We start from the raw sequence: 19,825 nt of genomic DNA on the forward strand, positions 1-19,825 counted from the left end.
GGGGGTGATTTTTGAGGTAGAACGGTCTCGATTTAAAGCTGACAACAAACAGCAGAGGCTGAGTGAGTGAAGGAGGAGCTGATGGATGCTGGACGGAAGACAAAATAAAGTTTAGGCTAACAAAAGTTTAGCCAAATAGGCTAGATGCACAACAGAGGTGAGCCTAACGCCCTAATAAAAAGCCATCACACCGAGGAAGACTAACCCTGCCTGCTTTGTCACTTTCTGGCTTTTCCTCCACATTTAGCATCTCATCTCGCAATTGTCTAATCTCCATGATGTTCAGGCTTCTTTTGATTTGTAGGTCAATGCTTATTTGCACTATTATCAGGACAAACTGCTGCACAAACATGCAACAGGGTTTTTGGAAACTTACCTAAATCTTGGGGAACACTTTCAGTAACTACTTCTGGCAATTGAATTAATGATGTTCGATCAACGTGTTAACACAGACTAAAACATCAACAACAGAATATCAAGTGAAGTAATCAAAGCAGAGGAAATCAAAGCAGAGGAGGTGGAAGCGAGACCTTCACTGCAGGGACCTAACATCAGGTATTCTGTGCTACAGAGAAAACACATTTCAGTTAATACGAGAGGAAATCACATCGTGGAGGTGTAGAGGCCGCGAGGTGGGAGAAGCAGAGAACCGAGGAGGTGATGACGCAGGGCGGGAGAGAGGAGCCAAAATCGCTAAAATGTCTTCAGCCTAATTTGTGTGTCGCGCAAAAGCTGGAGGTTTGCAGAAAGAGCAGAGCTGAAAGAGAGTAAACACCGAAGGACAAATACTTGAGAATACTTTTAATACCAGGAAAGACAAAAGCAGCCTTGGTGCGGGGGGGGGGGTTTACCTTTGATGTGTTTTAATGAAACATCTACCTTAAAAGCATCTGGAGAAAAAAAAACAACACATCAAAGCATCCTGATGAAACCATCCCACACACTCACACAGGCGACCTCGCTGAAAGAAAATCTCGACAACATCTCAAATAACACTTAATCAACTGCAATCAGCTTCAAAACAGCAAATATGCACAGCAGAAAGCACTTCAAAAACACAGATATACTGTTGTAACTACGCAGCCAAGAGCGCACATCATATATTCTTCCAAGTGCTAAGTTATCAGATTTTCATATCAAAAAAAGAAAAAAAAAAAAAGAAAAAAAAAAAGATATGCGTCACGTTGATAATGCGTGTTGCTGGTATGTTCAACATCAGAGAGATTTTAACCTACAGCCAGATTAGGAGAGCTTTATATGATCTGTTCTGAAAACCAAGTATCTCTCCTTTCCAGGGATATGCAAATAAAAGCAGAGCGATTTCATCAAATTAAGGGCAGAGGAAGAACCGGGCAAATAATGAACAGAGCGACGCCTGGGAGAAAGACCCATCTAAAGACATCCACAGTAAAAAAGATGTCATTGTTTGATTGACGACTGACGCCACCACAGCAAAGAGCAGGTTTCATCAAAACCGACAAATGTCCGCAAAGTGCTATGGACTAACAACCCTGTCAAATCTGGGTATTTTAGAATGAGTGAAGCGCTGCATTTATTAACAGCAGCAGATTAGCAAGGAAGGGGCTGGTGTAGTTGACGGTACTGACACCAGAGACTGAGGTTTGCATCCAAAGTTCTGTCTGTGGTTTAGCCAACAAAACTACTTTGATTAAGAATAGGGAAAGAGCTTTTTCTTTTTTTTTCTGTATTAAACCGGACGTGGATATTTCCTGAACCTTAACCATGTGCTGGGAGAGTCCAAAAAGAACCATGAAAAAAAGTTGAATAATGCTCGAGTCACTACAAGTGGATATTGTGCTGCACGTTCATATATTTTGATGAATATTTTACTGATACATTCAGTATCAAAACATTTGCAACTTGCCAAATACATCAATTAACAGCATATTCTCATTACATTAATAGAAAGTGTTATCATTACTTTTCCTACAAAAGATATTTGCTGTCGTATATTGTGAGGTTATACCCTTATGACTGGGGCCCAATCATCCACAGTGGGATTTGAGTGGAAAATATACCTCCAGTCTCGTGTTGACTTTACGTTACGTATCAAATGCAGTGTGAAGTAGAATTAATGAAAAGCAGCTTTAAAAAGCAGCTTACAGAGGCAGCAAATCAGCGTATTATATGCATGTCCCAGATATCATATTCTGCTTTCTAATAATAAGAGTATGAGCTTATCCCTGCTATTGTACAAGAAGTAATGGTGTTTAGTATTCTGAATATGGATACGTCCATTTCTTCAGGACTTAGGGTCAGAGAGTGAAATGAGATTCAGCTCCTATAGATGCAGATGACTGAAAAGTCACAGTCTTTACTGAACTAGTTGATTCGCTTTGACTCCACTTCCCAGAGGAGTGGGGGTGGGGGGGGGGGGGGGGGTGGGGGGGGGGGCTATGGGGCTCTTTGTCAGCCTCTTTGAATTTAAAAGAAACAGTCAGCTCACTAACTGGTTGAGAGGAAAGCGAATATTTCCTCATGAAGTGCTGATGTGGTCGAGACAGAGAGTGTTTGATATGCAATAGATTCAGGGAGATAAAGACGTGGACAGCTACAGCTGCTTGTCATTATAAACAAACGTTATGATCCAGCAGAAACTCTGGGGGTGAACGGATCGTGAAATTGCACCGTGCACCCTGGGAAACACATGCAAATAGAGCATCAACAGGGAAGTTAACATCTATAAAGTGTTCGGTGGGTACGCGGCACATTGATAAACACCGCAGTGACCATTACATCAAAATAATACTGGAATGTCAATGTGTGTGTAATCATGCAATCTCTGAGGGCACTTTGACAAGACAAAAAAAAAAAAAAAGTGCTCGTGTCTCTGCTTCTCAATTCATGCCCACCCATTCAGTGGATGGAAAGTAGTCAGCAGGAGCTTTGTAGAAGGAGACCGCCAATCTGCCGCTGCACCCACGGTTCCCTGATGCTGCCTGACATCTGGAAAACTCCAGTGTTTCTATTTCACCTGGTTTTTTACCCCCAGAGAAAAATATCTGCCTTCAGGTTCAGGGTGGCACAAGTCTGACGTGTCTCTATCCTTTATTCTTCACCATCCCTCTCTGCCTCTGCTTCCAGCCTCCACCCCCCACCCTCCACCCCCCATCCCTCCTTGGTAGGTACAGTACAGAGGAGAGGAGAGGAGAGGAGAGGAGCAGCGAACCAGAGGTGACAGCAACGAGAAAGTGGAAAGAAAACAGCAGGCGGGGGTGAGGAGGTGGTGAGAGCAAAAGAGCAAAAAAGGGAAGGTGGAAGAAAAAGAGAGAGAGAGAGAGAGAAGAGAGATACTGCAAGAGACAGAGGAGGAATAAGACAAAGAGACAGCAAGGAAAAAAAAAGAAAAAAAAAAAAAAAGAAATGCAACAAAAGAGGGAGACAGGTGCAGGCGGGGAGAGAGTGTGCGATCCAGAGAATGAGAGAGGCACTGCACAGAAACAAGAGCCGCTTCACTGAGAGGGGGAGAAGCATCAAACAGGTTCGCTACAGGCGTCATCCAGCAGCTGCTGCAGTCGTACAGAGGAAGGATTCAACAAATACGTGTCAGAGAGTTTTTAACGCGCGGTGCAACCAGTATCATCGCATTCCTGTTGAATCAGCGGTTTTGCTATTATTTACAGACGTGATCACTCCAGCCCTAAGCACAACGCGCTCTCCAGCTGGGTCAGGGGGGCGCCACCCATTTGATCCTTTGTTGGAGCCAAGATTTCCCAAGATTCATTGCGCGCTGGTAATGAAACCAAACACTGACAGAGAGCCGGAGGATTACACTTTCAAATGCAAGTAAAAGCGGCGAATCGTACAACTGTTAAAATCAGGGGCCGTTAAAATGCAAGTTTTTGTGAAAAGAAGTTATGCGTTGCGTTGCGTCAATGTTGCCGGGCGACAGGAGCCATGCTTTGTGATGCAATGGTAATGGCATGCACAGACGGTGATGCAAAGTTAAAATTCTCCGTATGCCAGACCGTCTCGTTTTCGGCGTCCATCATGGCAACGAAAAAGCCACGCCATCTCCCCACGAAAGATGTGGGGACCTGAATTGGGACACTGATGCATTACCCATCCAGCTGTTTCACATCTGTTGTTAAAGGCATCATTTCGACTACACGTATCCAACAGAAACAATAGCATTAGCTTTATTATAGGAAGCGACAGGGTTTAAGCAGGGTTGGGCGAGATAACGAATATACTCAGTGTATCGCGACCTGGTCCGTGTGGGATGAGGTGAATGACTATCGTGAACATCGAGTACACATTGTCACGTGATTGTTTTGAAATTTTTGATATCTCAGTTTGATTTTAAAACCTCAATCTTAAATTTTTTTTTTTTTTCGGTGACATTATTTACAGAGAGCTCTCATTCCTTTGTCTGAAAATATCTTTAATACAGATTTCAAAAAAGCAATTTCACTTACTCTTGTCTGGGGAAATCATTGCTGACTCCAATTTGCCCATTCTTAAGTAAGGTACCTTTTCAATTACATTTAGACACATTTAAATGACAGGAATATTCATCAGCTGGAGCCTTTACCCTCACCTTTATCACCTGTTATCCGATTTTGACAGAATGGTGAAGGTGGTTGTTTAAATATTCCCTAATTCATTATGATAATTCTGATTTGAACCAAATTACCTGGAGCGTTTTCTCTCCTGTCCAACTCAAGATGTTCACACTGGCAGTGAAAGCCTTAGAATGAATATATAATTTATCATGGATATAATGGATTCTGTGTGATGCTTCACTCACAGATGATGGTATGAAATGAGGCAGCAGTAACATGGGAAATTGTCAGTCTTATTCAAGCTCACAAGGTTTTTATTTTGTTTCACTTCATTCAGTCTTACATCATGTTAACCAATTTCTCTTTGGAGAGGGAGGTTGAGTATTTTATTTTAATATAACCAGTAGCCATAATCAGTACACATCATTTTTAGTTGACAACTAAAGCTATTGTAGCTGCTTCTAGGAGAAAATAAATTGGCGTTTTTCAGGATGATCAAAATAATTAATATACTGATGTTATTTCTGTAAATCAACTTTGTTTTTTTTTTCATGGGTGCAATTTTTATTTCTGGCTCGGACACAAAAAGATGACATCCACATTCTTAATCCCACTTTATAAAGCTCTGGTTGGCTGATCGTTATTCCCTGTGGCAGAAACAGTCATCAGTGAGCACAACACCAGTGCCTCTCTGAATCACTGAACAACTCACAGATGTGGGCTGCAGCTACGAAAAAGCATCAGTTGCTGCGATGTTCTACGGGAGCTATACCCTCCGCTTACAACAGTCATTGACAAAACTGGCATTCATTTATATGAAAATACCAGAGATTATTACTTTAAACTCCTCTTGTAACCCAGGAGGAGGGAGGGATGAGTGAGAGAGGAGCACAAATGCAGGGTTAAAGTGTGAGAGAGAGAGAGAGTGAGGCCTCAGTGGGAGATGCTGTTCTCATTCTGTATTAAAACCTACACAACAGCAGAGCTGAGACGGAGCCCGATTTAATCATTGAATTCATTACAGAGACACGTGACAGCCGCGAATCAAACACACAGAGGAGGGAGAAGAAGAAGAAGTTCCCTGTGGAGTCTCTACCTGTTTTATTACTTTATACACTGGGAGAGAAGAGAGGGAGAAGAAAAAATTAGATATCAAGAGAATTACAGGTGAAGAATAAGACATAAAGGAACAGAAAAGCAATAGAGAGGATTTAACCAAAGGGAGAGGAACGGACAGACTGACCGGGGTTTGATTTCGGGGGGTTACAATGAGGGGGTAAAACTCTGCTCACCCCATTTAATCCACCTTTTCATTCAAAGGCATAAAGTTTACCCAGAAGGCCATGTGCTCCAGCTCTCCAGAGATCTGGAGAAAACCTTGTCACAATGACAATCCTGAGGTGATGACTCATATAAAAAGGAAAAATAGCTCACCTGGCTGAGTATGACGACAGCTCACCGCGTCCTCACCCACTTCTGTCTTTCAGACTCTAACAATATCCAACATGAACTGCATTCATATTAGAACAGTTTACATCCACAATATACGACAGGAAATACTGTGCCCTTAGACGGATACTTCTGATTTCAAAATAAAACAAACTGAACCGTCTTTTGTTATTCCTCCGTGCTGGTGAACGCCAGAACCGGAGGCATATTATCAGGTTGCCGTACATACGTACGTCCATCTGTCCCCTTCTCGTGGACACGATATGTCAGTAATGCCTTAATGGAATTTTTTTCAAATTTGGTATAAACATACAGTGGGACTCAAGGCTGAACTGATTAGACTTTTGGTGGTCAAAGGTCAAAGGTCAAGGTGACGGTTACCTCTCAAAACGTGGTTTTGACATTGTGAATGCAATATCTCCATAATGCCTCGATGGAATTTCTTCAAACTTGGTAAAAACATTCACCTGGACTCAAGGATGAACTGATTAGATTTTGGTGGTCAAAGATCAAGGACAGTCCAGACCTCACAAAATACTTTTTTAGCCATTACTCAAGACTTCACGCAGCAATTATGACAAAATTTCACTCAAATGGTTCATATTTTATATGACTCTGGATACACAGGGATGTAACCTGAAACTGATGGAGTCTGAGTGGCGGAGGCAGACAACCGCAGGGCGGTAATTCTAGTTTTTTTCTCTTTTACTAATGATTTGAGCCAGCAATACTGAGCCTGCATGTTGGCAAAAAAAAAAAAAAGCGGCGCCTGGCCATCATTTTATTTGCTGTCATTAATGTGCTGGATAAACAGAAACAAACACAAACAAACAGATCCACTGGACTCGTGAATTTCCAACATGGTTAACGATGCTTAACATGTGACTGGGAGTTCATCCATGAATTCATGAAGTGCAAAAAGGCTAATCTATAAAATCCTAAATTTAAATCTGTCACAGTGTGAGTGAACCTCTGGCTGCAAAACATTTTCATATGAAAAAAAAAAAAAAAGCACATCCATCACTTTATGTCACAAACTGAAATGAAGCAATGGAAAATCCACCTCATGCAACTGACAAGGATGAAAATATGAAATGTTTTTCCATTTCATATTCGTCATTTCTAATTCAATACGGTTTCATTCATAAGAAAGAACTCTGCAGCAGAGAAACCGAAGTCTGGATGCTGGTAGGTATAGATTCATGTACAGACGTACAATAGAGACAGATAAAAGGATCCATTCGGGGGAAGAGACTGGATGTGTGCCTGCCCGCCTGTCTAATGCAGAGTTTGTACTAATGGTTTACAGTCCTGCTCTAATAAGCATCAAAGATCTCACTGACCGGTGTGTGTGTGTGTGTGTGTGTGTGTGTGTGTGTGTGTGTGTGTGTGTGTGTGTGTGTGTGCGAGCGAGAGCGTGATTTTTCCATCAGCGGAAACATTTCAGCCTCTTTGCCACGGCCTGTTACGAGAAAAGCTTTCCATGTAACCATGACAACTTCTTAAAAAGTAAGGAAGAGAGTGAGAGATGGTGGGGAGTTAAACAGAAAGAGATGAAAAGGAAGAGAGGAAGAGAGAGAGAGAGAGAGAGAGAGAGAGAGAGAGATGGACAAGTTAGCTTGAATGATCAAGAGCCATTTCATGCCTCATGTAATGAAAGTCTGGGATTTGTCAGCATTTATTCTCCATCTCTCTTCATCTTTCAATCCTCTTATCTCTCACCCTCTTTTTTATGCAGGAATGTTGATGTTACATTAAAGTTAAATTATATATCACTGAAAATAATACACTTACAGGGAGAAAGAAGAAACCACATGACACTGCAATCCTTTAAAGATCACTGTATGCCGTAAGCAGAGATCTACCGTTCATCAGATGTAAGAAATAAAAGACCATCAGTGTGTTAAGGATGAAAAGAAACAATGAGAATAATGTTTGTATTTCTTGCTGTTGTACCCACATACACACATGCAGTGTATGAGGAATCACACAACACAAATGAAAGGCTTGTGACCATGACCACCAAAGGGGGGGGGGGGGGGCGCCTGACAGAGATGTAAAGATTGTCATGACTCCTGTGACTCAGAGACGCCGCAGTGAAGGAGACTAGAGAAGCACAGAATCTCTTATGTTTGATTTGACTGGGCTGCATGTGGCTCTTTAATATTCATAAATCATTTCAAGATTCATTGTGAGGCATTTTAAGTTGTCGAGAGGACTGCCAGTCTGTCATAGCCTGAACTGCTGCATTTTAAATAGCGTCAAACGAGGAAAGTCCATGAAACAAATCTCATCACTTTCCGATACCGAGTCACTGTAGGGTACAGGCTGACCTGAGGAAGTAGCTGCACAGAGGACATTTATAACCTCTTGAAATGCAAAAGCAACCATGGCCAAAGCCCTTGGCAAGACTGGCAAGTAGACAGCTGTTAATGCGTAACGTTATAGCATAGCTATATAGCAATAGCGAAACTTACAAATAGCTCCTTTAACAATTGGTTAAAGTCTGATAACAATATATCAGTAATGGCCTTTTTCTTGATACTTTACATAAGTAGTATTTCAAATACAGGACTTGGGGAATGCAGTATTTTTACACTGTGGTAAAGGTACTTTCACTTAAGCAAAAGATGTGAATACTTCTTCCACCACTGCTGCATGGCATACAGGGACACTTGAATAGAGCAGAGCCATCACACAAATTTGTGCTTCCGCTACAATGTTAAGTCATGAAATGACTGCTGTGAAACTGGCCTATTAAACTACACAGTTGATTTGACACTGATGCACTGATGTGTGAATGTAATTCAATGAGGACTTTTGTTCTGACAACACCCAACAAATGAGTGAGTGCTGATTAAAACAAGTGACACAAGTGATGGTGTGTGTGGTCAGTGCTGATCAATGAAGACATCAGTGAGTCTTGACCTTCAGTCAGTCGTCATTATGAGTCATCACAGGCTGAAACAACAGTTATTAATGACAAAATGATTATTCTTCTTCTACAAAAGATCCTACCTGAACCCACAATTACATTCTGAAACAGATGAAGTACTAGGGGAGCAAGATTTATAAAGGTAAAGTAATGCAAATGATCCTTTTTTCATTTATGCAATAAAGTTCTACTTCTGAATTCTTTTTGTTAGATAATAACTGATGAGTTATTGTTTTGCTGATACATACACCTTATCCTAACAGCTTGAAAACAGCAGATCCGGACACCTTCAGGCTCAATACTCAAAAAGTCTGTGTCCAGGTAAAACATGAACACATATCCAAATCTGTGCAGTCTCTGTTTGCCCATTTCTGAGGGCGGTAATGGCCGACATGGGTGTAAAAAAGACAAACAGGACGTCCATCAAAGGTTTAGGGAAAGAAAGTGTTTTGTTGCTCTTTCAGAGCTGCTGCAAGCTCATCAAAAACCCATCAATTAAAACAGATGTGTTCTATTTTTCTACTGGATGCTCAGGTCTATGCTTCCTCTTCAGCCGCTGGTTTCAGACAACATATTCAAGGAATTTTTGTTGACACCAGAGATCGTGGTGGGTAAAATCCAAGGTCATCAAATTGGGACAGTTATGGTTGAGTCATTTTTCATCCCTGATCTTGTCAATTCAACGACTGCTGCTGCATCAGCACAAACCTCCATCACAGGGACGAGATGAAGCGTTGATCACTGGACAGGGAGCACTGAAGCATATAGATGACAAAACATGTGCTTTCAAGGCTATCCAGTCACTTTTCAAAATCCATAAACTTTCAAGGATTTCCAAGTCCCGTTGGAACCTTTGCAGCACAGCTGATGTCTGAAGCTCGAGCCTGTGTGGAGAATGTTTCTTGTCTTCAAATGATGCATGGATGTGTCTCATGAGCCCACGAGAGCCAGGCACTGAAAGTGCGTGACGATGAAACAAAATCAGTATGATCAAGACGTACAGCTCAGCCGCCCCTGTCTCCACAAAGAGATGGAGGAGGCGCAGAGAGGAGGCAGTGCTCCAGAAATTAAAAGGGAGAAAATATAAAAGAGGACAGAGAAAATAAAAAAATAAAAATAGAGATGCTGAATGAAAGGAATATACAAGTCATATATCCTTGGTCTCTGGTCCGTAGCAGAATAATTATTTCATACTTTGGACAGAAGAGGAAAAAGAAAACATCCGTGCTGACAAATAAAAAATTATTCATCCGGCCAGGGCTTTGATTACTCTGTGTAGCAAAGCTGACAGTATTTGGCTTTTTCAATGGCATGAAAACAGGCAGCGTATCAATGGAAACACACACTTCAGTATGCTGCTGTGTTACTTCTGTGACCTCAACCTCACATTCTATTTACATAACTTCTTCCTCTTCTCTCTGTCTCTACTTATTTCCCCTAATTTCCGGTCTCTACTCCCACTCTTTGTTTTCATCCTCTTCTTTCTTCTTCTCCTTCCTCATTCTACCCCCTGCTCTTTGAATCTCGTGCCTTTCCTCTTCTCTCTATCCAAGTCAATCCATCAATCACCATCTTCCTCCTTGTCTTTTGTCCCATCTCCCTCTCGTCCCAGCAGGGTTGTCATGGTGATGTGTGCAACTTGGCATTACATGTGTTGTGAGTCTGCCCATTAGAGGCATGTCTGAATGCAGCTCTGTCCTAACTGGGACAGGAATGAGACAGGGGAAAAGAGGGATGGTGGTAAGAAATAGAGATGAGACACCAGTGCAAGTCATGATGTAATAGAAGCTGTTGAAGGCCTCTATTTCCGTGGCGATCTGGTGGAAACTGCAGATTACGACAGTGTGGAATCTCGCGTTTGCTCTGGTCCACACTGCCACGCTGTGTGTGCTGATCTGGTGACAATTTGTTTTGACTGGTCAAGTGCATCACCAACTGTGACAGCCAGCTGGTGGGTAAACCTCCTCCCTGTTGTCTGGGGAGCCTCTATGATGCACAAAGAGTGTACCCCCCCCCCCCCCATAAAAAAAACGACCCCTTATAACAGCCCATTGTTAGGTTTTACTGTGAAGCGTCATGTAGCGGTCATGAGAGACAGCGAGTGCCACCAAATAACACGTTTACGTTCAGGCGAGAAAGTGGCTGTAATTATGACGGGAGCGAAGGAGGAAGTCAGGCGATGTTGTCATATGTGTGGAGGTAATAGACGGTTAAATGGTTTGTTTATCATGTGGAAGGCAAATCTACTTGACGATACTTGATGATATTGATATTGATTGCGTTATTGGAAATGAATGTGCTTGTTATATATTGAAGTCCTCTCTTCTATTCATCCTCTTCACGCTTAAAGAGGTCGAGAGCTGCACATGTTTTGAGTCTTTATGTAACTTTAGGTTTCTTGTGTCTTGGGATATATATACTGTACATGAATAGCAGATGTGTGTATGTATATCTGGTGGCTGTTTATTGGCTATAATCATGAGCTGATATGTACTCGACCAATCTGTGTTCATTTCTTTGGTCAGCCCGTCTCTATCGTTGGGATGAGGAATGATTATTCTCACCAGCTTTGTGTGAGTTCTGTCCCCATTACCACAAGTGTTCTACAATTGCCGGTGTGACCATGGCAACACGGATCCTCTAACCTTAACAAAATACTTAACCTAAACCGTGATCAATTTTTCCCCTAACAACCAAGTTGTTTTCGTGCCTGAAGGTAACCAAACCATCACACTGCCATTTGTTCATTTTTACCTGTTGTTTTGTTCCTATGGGTCGCAAAGAGAGACAAACAACATGTGTGGTTGTTGAGGCTAGAAGTCTAGTTGTATAATCACTCAAATCAAAGGAGAAAAATATAATAAATGACAAAAAGAAGCAGGTTTATGTGCTAAGAGAAAGAAAGAAAAGGTATCATAGGTTATGGTGCCGGTGTCGTAGTAACAATTGAATTTCTATGAATGAATGAAAAGCGAATGTTCAGAAATATTATTCAGTTTTTTAAAAATAAAATAAGTGCACTGCTGTGGATTTTTCAGCAGCTGTGCTGAATAATATGAAACACATTCTGTCGCCATCATGACACAGAAACTCAAAACTCCAGAAAACATTTGCAATCTTGAATATTTCTCTATAAAATAGAAGTTTCACGACTAAATGAGCAACAGTCAAATCGAAAGTTTGTAAAAACGATTCGATTAAAATGAAGCTAAACAGTGATTGGTGCACAAAAACACACAACTCCAAAAATCTTTCATCATCTAATTTTGTCAGAATATAGTGTGTTCATGCAGAGACGTCATCGCTCACAGTGAGAAGCTTCTGGAGAAAAGAAAATATCAAAATATCAAACCTCATCAACAAAGTGAAATAAAAACCAAATGAAATGGCAGGTTGTAACAATGTGATTAAATGTCTGCAGATCAGGTATCATTTGCATAATTATGCAACAATTATGAAATGGAGCCCTGACTCCGACAGTGAGAGTGCAGGGGGGAAAAAAAAGGATGAGACAGAGCGGAGAGAGGAAGAAGATGTTATGAGGACTGAAAAGAGAGAGGGACAAGGACGGGGAGATGAAGGAAGATGAGGGGAGGACAGTGGGAGGAAGGGGGAAGGACAAGAGAGGCTGAAGGCGAAAGGAGAGGAAACAGCTGATGGGGAAGCTAGAAAATGAGAGGCGAGACAGAGGAAACAAGAAGTGATGGAGAGCCGAGAGGAAAAGAGAGACAATTAAAGAGGGAGATGGAGGAGGAGGAGGGAAGGGAGGGAAGAACAAGGAGGGGAGGGAAGGGTGCAGTGAGTGGAGAAGAGTAGCTATTTCAACATCAAACAACATCGAGGGGGGGTGAGGGTGGGGGGGGGGGTTTAATGTTCCATTTACAGCTCCATTTGCATGTTTATAAGCAGGAGTGGCAGCTCTTGTATTAGACACACAAACACACACATTCATATTAGCACTTCACTCCCATCACCACACTGATGTGACTGCCTTCATTAGCACTGATAGGACAGGTCGCGACAAGGATACCGGGGGAGTGTGTGCATGAGTGTGTGTGTGTGTGTGTGTGTGTGTGTGTGTGTGTGTGTGTGTGTGTGTGTGGGAGTGTGTGTTTCACAGAGCTGACAGCTTTCACAGCGATGGCAGCGGAAGTCACAGAGCCCGAGGAGATCCGCTCGCCGTTACTGACAACCGGTAATTTAGCATGCAGCAAATGCAGCGAGCGACTGCACATCGGGAGCACCTGCTCTCTGCTCTTCGTCGGCAGCAAACAGGTGAACCCGAGTGAGCGCCGTCGATCAGTCGCTGATTAAATAACCGCTCAGGTAATGTGATTGTTTGCGGCGACTTCGTGTTCTCCTTCCCCCAGAGCGCAGGTCGGAGTTCGTTTCACGCAGCGTGGGGTGGTGGAAATGTTGCCAAGTGTGAATGAGAGAAAAAAAGGCAAACTGTGCCGTGATAAAGAGAGGACACGGTGAAAATAGAAAGTGGAGGTTCTGGAAAAAAAAAAAAAAGAAAATTTCCTACAACCACACTGAAAACTTTTTTTTGAGTGACCACGATTACTCCCGACACAAGTAAAAGATCAGAGTGATCGTTCCCCGTGGAGTCTTCACCCCGTTCAAAAGGAATTTAACCAAGATGCTGCCAAAACTGTTGTTTTTTGAGTTATTAACAAACATTTCTCTCATTTACAGCTGTTTGACAGCAGCTTGGAGGTGGGTTGAGTCATACTGGGAATTTATTCAAGTCATTAAACTGTGCGCTCTCCAAGAGTCACAAAAATGAAAGTTACTATTTCAAGAGCGAGAGAAATGTCAATCAAGTGTAGTCTAAACACGCCCACACATTCCCACGCAGTCGTGAAATTGGCCAACTACCTTTACCTATGAGTGTACCCCAACACTGACTTGCTTTATTTGCTTTCGTGAACCAGATGTTCTGCATTAAAACAACCCTAGAATCGCCGCCTCGTGATTTCATGCCTCCGTCAACCAGCCGAGTTACAGGAAATATGTTCATGATCTCTCCTTCCTGAGGTAACAGCGTTGAGTAATGGGCAGAAACGTTTTTTGCAGACCATTATAATGTCACAGTGAAGTTGACCTTTGACCTTTTGGATATAAAATGTCATCACTTCCTCATTTTATCCTATTAGACATTTGTGTTCAATTTTGTCATAATTAGCGCATGAATTCTTGAGTTAGGGCCAAAAATGTGTTTTGTGAGGTCACAGTGACCTTTGACCTTAGACCACCAAATTATAACCAATTCATCTTTTAGTACAAGTGAATGTTTGTGCCAGATCTGAAGAAATTCCCTCGAGGCGTTACTGAGATATCACAAGAATGGGACAGCTGGACGGACAACCTGAGAACAAGGGGGCGGTGTGGGCATGTTATACAGTTCAATAAGACCGAATTCAATAACACAGCCACGAGTTTGAAGTCTTCCTGCATATGGGTTTATAGTAATATGAGACGAGACTTTACAACATCGGACAGCTACTGCTGCAACAGTGGTTTTATTCTTCATTACACTAATCTAGAAGTGAACAGTAGAAAAACAGTATCATCATCTTAGATACTGATACACAGTCAATGTGGCGAGGTGAGCGGTACACTATGATTTAGGGGTGAAAATGTCATGAGAAAATGCGCTGCACTTGCACTGATGAAATGAAATGGGATTTTCTGTTGTATAGAAAGTCAAACTATCTCGTTCTTTTATGAAAACTAACAAAACAAATGCAGAAAAAGTAACAGCACAGCAGGAAAAAAGGAGCACATATAATCATTCATAAATTGGATATATTCAGATTCAGATTCAGACAACTTTGTTCATCCCAAGAAGGGCAATTCCTTCGCATCTCATCCAGTCCATACACACAACTTAAAAACTCACAGCCAGATCAGCATACTTGCGCCAAATACGTACATATTGTTGGTTGGGTCACTGCTGTGTCAATCAGTCTTTTAAACCAGAAAGGTAACTGACATGTATTAAGATGGAAATATGGCGAATCATTGCTGTAACACAACATTTTACCCAGTGCTGCTAAAACTGTGTTACCCTGAAACTACACTGGACTCAACGGCAGACTAATCTTTCTCCAGGGACGTTCCACCAAATCTCACAGGTACAAACTCTATAAAGAGAGGCAGCGGTCATGCCTCCGGTCTCTGCTGGGTAATCCCAGTTGGCATGGTAATGTTCTCACTGTCACCTTAAACATAAGCTTGGAATTTAATTGGGCGTGCATCACTGCCTCTGGGGGCGTCACCTGGCGGAGCACACTGCAGGTAGAGCATGATCAATTGATTAAGCTTGCAGCTAATCTCGAGCGTAGTGTGTGTGTGTGTGTGTTTGAGATGCATCTATGCAACTCCCTCGGCTTCTTGTGTGTTTAGCTGAGTGTGCGCTCATATCAGAGTATTTACATATTCATGCCTCTGCATGTGGATGTATTCGCACGCCTTTGTGAGTGTATGAAGAGACATAAATCTTTAACCCCCCCCCCCCCGTCTCTTTCAATAAGTCCACCTCTCTTGTTTGCTCCTCTCATTTCCTTCATCCCACCTTTCCTCCTCCCCCTCTGCCTGCCACCGTGCATTATGCGTCCAAATCCAATTATCTAATTTACATGCAAAACGACACATCAGATGCCTTTGTGACCGCGGCCCCTGGAGGAGCCGAGATGGGAGACAAAGATGGGCAGGAGAGCGGAGCAGATAGGTAGATGGATGGAGGGAAGCTCTAGATAGAGTGAAAGGAGGAGGAGGAGGAGGAGGGGAGTGATTTAATAAGCAAGAAGTGAAGAATGAAAAATGAGAGATGAAGAAGTGGAAGGGGAGAGCGGCAGGGGGGGGGATTTGTATATGAATGGGAGGGATGAGGGGGAAGGAGCAGAGAGAGAAATTGATGGCGGATGCCCGGTTGGATGATTGAATAACAGACTGAGTGATGGACTGAACGACAAATACCCAGTTAACTGACTGTGCTAATGGATGATTGACTGAATGAATGGATCAATTGATCAATCAATGGGACATTTTGGTTTCAGAAATTGGGTCTTATTTTGTAGTTTTAACCATCATTTCCTGTCAGTAATGGCATGTGACTCCCCTACGGGTAGTTGGAAGAGAAAAGAAGGTGAAGGAGAAATTTATTACCGGTGATACTTTTGATCTGCTGTAGCGTCGTTGTGGCACACATGTAATTAGCAACATTTTTGGCTTGCGTGTTTTTAGCTATGTCACCATGTTCCCAGATCTCAGCAACTGCTTCGGTGAGTACACTGCGAGATGGGCTGCATTTATACAGCACTTTCACCCCGAGGCACATTAGAGCTAGAAAGTGTTTTTCATGGAGGTTTTCCATTGTTTGATAAATCTGATCTCATTTCCTCTTCTCTCTGCTTTTTGCCTTCTCGTATTTTTAAACCTCTGTTTGTCAGAGCTGAGTTTCTTTATGTCTGTGTGTGCATCAGTCATTATCAGACTCACTCATTCAGAAATCAGCTTATTAAAGCATGTGTTCAGATACACTCCCATGTCCATATGTGCCTTGGTCGCTGCGGTCATTCCTCCTCTCCATACCGTCTGTAAAGCAGCGCTTCCTTGAGCAAAGAGTAAGAGATGGGGAACCAAATCCTCAGTGCTCTTTCTGTGCAAAATACACCCCAGAGTTGGTCTTTTTAGAGTGAAATTCTCTTGTATAACTCGGCCTCCACAGGGAAGTGCTTTCCAGGTAATCTGGAAGCGTGAATTTTCCTCTAAAAAGGCCGTACATTTGGAAGAAACCCACTCCATTTGGCTTAGTCAGACTCCCAAAGCCTTGTGTTAGCTTCAGCTGGACTTTGAAATACAGTTATGCATGGCACACAGATTTGGCCCCCCATCTCTTTTCATTGGAGCCATGCTTGACAGGGAACCAGTATGGAGAAGAGGAATGATCGCATTGTTTGGTAACTCCTGAAAAACCTGAACCATTCTGTGAATGAATGAATCAATAAATGAATGAATCCTACAAGTGAAGCAGATACCGTGATGAAATGTTGCTGTGAGAGTATTAAACCAAAATGGGCAGAGAGCAAATGGAAAGAATAAGGGGCTGATATTAGATTTATTAAACAACAACAAACCAGTCTATAAAAAAGATCAGATTTTACAGAGAACTAGAATTACCACCTCGTGGTTGTATGCCTCCGCCAACCAGTCGAATTGTAGTTTACTTCCATGTCCGTCCAAACTTTGAAGGATATAAAAGTGGGTTTGATCACAATTAGCAAGCTGATGAGTTCATTGTTGATTTAATCTTTGACGTTGTTCCTGAGATGTAGAGTGCCGCAGGAATGAGTGCTAAAACCTGGAAATTAGCTAGCATTTTAGCACTTCTGGTTTCCTCTTCCCGAAGACTATGGGTTTTTTGAATGGGTTTTTGGTTTAGATGGCTGAAATAAGGTCATATTCACGTTTTTTTCATAATGTAAAACATGTCAGTAAATACCCCAGTGGTGATTTCTTTAAGCTTTTACGTCTGTTGATAAAAGGTTGGTTGCTAACAAGTGTCTAAATTAGACTACACAGTTTGTCAGGGAGGTTCAACGTCATCACAGCGAACATGAAAACCGATCTACTCACCGCTCCACCTTTCCAGCCTTGTTGTGTTTATACGCGCTCTTATTAACTATTACTAACTTTGTAAGAGGAAAGGCTTTTGCAAAAGAAGTAAGAGCTGAATCAAATTGGAAGTTGGAAGTTTAGTGGTGTTGACACTGAAGTTATGCGACCGTGGTGCAGTTCGTTTATAGCCCAGCATTAGCTTATTACACCTGGTGATTGTATTGGTTTCAAAAATCATAAAGTGGTGTTAAATAGTGAAGATTATCCTGCTGAATATCCTTCACTGTCGCACAGCTTATTTTCTACAGTAATCCCAAAGCCCACTGGCTTTTTGTCGAAGGAACCAGAGTAATACTAACATCCAAGTTGGTCTACAAAAATACCTCATCCCCGCGGCACGACCTTTGACCACATGTACCTAATCAGTTCATCCTTTGTCCAAGAAATGTCCTCACGTTGTTCCGGAGATATTAACGAGAATGGGACGGACAGATGGACAGACAGATGGATAGACCACCCAAAAACATAATGCTTCTGAAGCATTTGTCACTAGCACTGAGGCATTAAAAAGCTGCAGAGGCAACTCTGCAAAATGAAGCCCACAACCGGGAAATGCTTTTATGTGAAAATGTGTAACTAACAAGCATCTGTGCCAACATTATGCATATTAATCTGTATAGTTTTCTGTGTATCAGGGCCATCTTTTAGAAAGAGTTCACTCAAAGCAAGAAAAAAAGTGAAAGTTTATAAAAACGGCTCTAAAACTAAAGTAATTTAAAACACATGGTGATTTCCATAATTTTCTGTATTACATTCATCTGTTGCGTGTCTCTGACTGTATTTGAAACACAAAGAGTTTAAGTGCCACAGCAAGACTGAGGCATGTATTTTGGAAGCTCGTCACGTCACTGGTCAGAGCACATGAGGGGAAAGAAAGCATTAAAAGCGGCCCTTACCGCTGGCAGCACCATTAGCAAAGCCTTGGCATAATTACGCGGTTAAGTCGAACCCCCTTTTAAAAAAAAAAACCCCCGAGCATATATTACAAAACTCATTCTTGGCCTACCCTCCCATTGGCTCTTAACGTCTCAATAAATTATCACGATTGTTAAGACATGAGTCATGTAACTTTAAACTCGACTCCGGGGAAACGCACCTCATGTATGTTTAAGATGAGAGACGCAACATGACGGGTCAGTGCTGACAGCCAGAGAGACAGAGGAAGAGAGGGAGGGAGCGAGGGAGCGGCAGATGTAGATCATCTTAGCTAGCAGCTAAGTCTGTCTATGTCTGATTCAAGACATCAGCTGTAAACATCAGGTTTTTTTTTTTTTGTCAGTTGTTTAGAATCAGACATTTTTTTTGCACCAATCACACAAGTAAGAATCACAGAAGGCAACAAGAGACGGGCAGAAAGAAGCAACAGTAGCCTGAGGAAAACAGAAAGCTCCACGGGGGCAACACATGCTGAAGTGAGCCAAGGACTGAATCACTGGAGAAGCTTTCTCAGACTCCTTATACTGGATCCAGCAAGTGTGCTGTCACGAGAGCATGCAGGAATCCTTCATGTAGAGGTGAACATTTTTGGTCATAGCATTTTGGTTTTATGTCAAAGACAAGACATGGATGTTGGACAATTCTGTATAAGAAAGAAAGAAAGAAAGAAAGAAAGAAAGAAAGAAAGAAAGAAAGAAAGAAAGAAGTTGAACATCAGATGCCAGAAGACTGAAAGAGAGGGAACCCAAACCAACACCACGCCAGGAAGTGCAACAGATGGGAGGGTGACAAGCAGACATGTTGATGAGCGACGAGGGAAGGTGGGAAAAGAGACAGAGAGAGAGAGAGAGAGAGAGAGAAGGAAGGAAGGATAGAGAGAATGACAGAAGAGAAAAAGAACCATAACAGAACATAGTCTTGATGCTCCTCGATTATATTTCCCGTCCTTTGCTGTAATTGTTCACCTCCTTTAAAGGCAAACGGTACAAGCTCATATGCGATGGAATTAGGAAGTTAAAGATGAGCATTTAATCAATCGGATCCAGTGAGACGTGGGTGGATCCCACCTCGAGATCAATGTAACAGAAAACAATACAAATGGTGTTTATGTCAGCTGAAATCACACTTAATTAGCAGTTTATGTGAATGTAATTTTAAAGTCTCAGGCTCTGTGAATCTGAGTCAGAGCAGGAGATCCAAACTAACAAGCCGACAATATTTTTCTCACCAGTATTTGTATTTTTATTACTGTTTTCACTTGATAAACATTTACAGTTAGCTTGTAGCACTGTTG

General features: G+C 42.1%; 1 protein-coding gene across 1 annotated transcript in view; it reads right to left on the minus strand.

The window, feature by feature from the left end:
• Window positions 1-19,825, minus strand: part of LOC111233228 (glutamate receptor ionotropic, NMDA 2D-like) — a 136,286-nt gene that overhangs the window by 79,718 nt on the left and 36,743 nt on the right. The gene's annotated exons all lie outside the window — the stretch shown is intronic.

This window comes from Seriola dumerili, unplaced genomic scaffold (assembly GCF_002260705.1).
Source record: "Seriola dumerili isolate Sdu_G_001 unplaced genomic scaffold, Sdu_1.0 BDQW01000381.1, whole genome shotgun sequence".
Classification (NCBI taxonomy): domain Eukaryota; kingdom Metazoa; phylum Chordata; class Actinopteri; order Carangiformes; family Carangidae; genus Seriola; species Seriola dumerili.